Here is a 1,316-nt window from a genome sequence, read left to right as displayed (position 1 = left end):
GCCTTGGAAACCCAAGGAGGGGTCGCTATGAGTCGGGTCTGACTCAACGGCACATAACAACAACATGTTTCTACTTATATTGTTATAACTGTTACTGCAGGATTGTGTATGTGATAGTATTTACCTTTGTTGTTTTTAACTCTTGTGCTCCTCCCAGTGTATTCCTTTGCCTTGGTCACTTTGTGCTGACCTCCTCCTTATTGTATATTGCCTTTCCCTTCACATAAATTAATACATACCTATTCTGGTAGCATAGTGCCTAAGGCATTTGACTGCTAACCAGAAGGCTGGCAGTTTAAACCCCCCAGCCACTCCTCAGAAGGAAGATTGGACAATCTACTTCCATAGTGATATCCCCTTGGAAACCCGAGGAGGGGTCACTATGAGTCGAATCTGACCCTATGGCAGTGAGTTTTTTTTTCTTTGACTCTCTAGTTAGTGATTTATCCTTCCTTCCCCTCTCTTCCCTAACCAAAAAAAAAAAAAAAAAAAAAACCCAACAAATTCAGTGCCACTAAGTCTAATCTGACTCATAGCAACCCCTCCTTGGGTTTCTGAGGCAGTATCTATAGGGAAGTAGAGAGTGGGTGTGGGTCCTCTCAGCTGTATCTAAAAAACAGCCTGCTCAGCAGAAGCAGTAGGCAGCTATGTCTTCCTGGGTGAGAACACTCATGATGTGAGATCAGAGATCCGGCAGGGGTGGTGGCAATGCTGTCCCTCCCCTTCCACGGCTAAGCGAACGCGTTCTAGCATCTGATGAGCCCATCGCCCTGGATGAGCTGGGCCACCTCGTTGGTCATGTGACATGCAAACAATCTTATGAACGTCAGAGAGTAATAACAGAGAGTGAATGTCATCCAAGCACTGATAATCTCTGGAGACTTTTCTATGTCATTGATGTCAGCAATGGAAAGATCCCAGTTGACTACTGGTCCCCAAAAAGTGCCTAGTTATGAGGTAGTCCCAGAAGTCCTGGCTGCAGACATACTCCCCCGGCTTTAGCACAAGTGCTCTGCAACCTTACGGGTCCTGCCACTCGTAGGAGCTCTGTATCATAGTTTGAGTTTTTTTTCTATCTTTTTTCTATTATGAATAGCACTGCAATGAACATAGATGTGCAAATATCTGTTCATGTCACAGCTCTTATTTCTATAGGATATATCCTTAGTGGGATTTCTGAAGCGTATTGTATTTCTATTTCCAATTCTTTACAAAGTGTCATACCATTTTCCACAGTGGCTGCACCACTTTATACTCACACCAGCAGTGTCTAAGAGTTCCACTCTCTCCACACCCTCACCAGCATTTGTTGTTTT

Source organism: Orycteropus afer, unplaced genomic scaffold, assembly GCF_000298275.1.
Source record: "Orycteropus afer afer isolate SDZICR_OR568_19922 unplaced genomic scaffold, OryAfe1.0 scaffold00324, whole genome shotgun sequence".
NCBI lineage: Eukaryota > Metazoa > Chordata > Mammalia > Tubulidentata > Orycteropodidae > Orycteropus > Orycteropus afer.
This window is presented reverse-complemented; position numbering follows the sequence as displayed.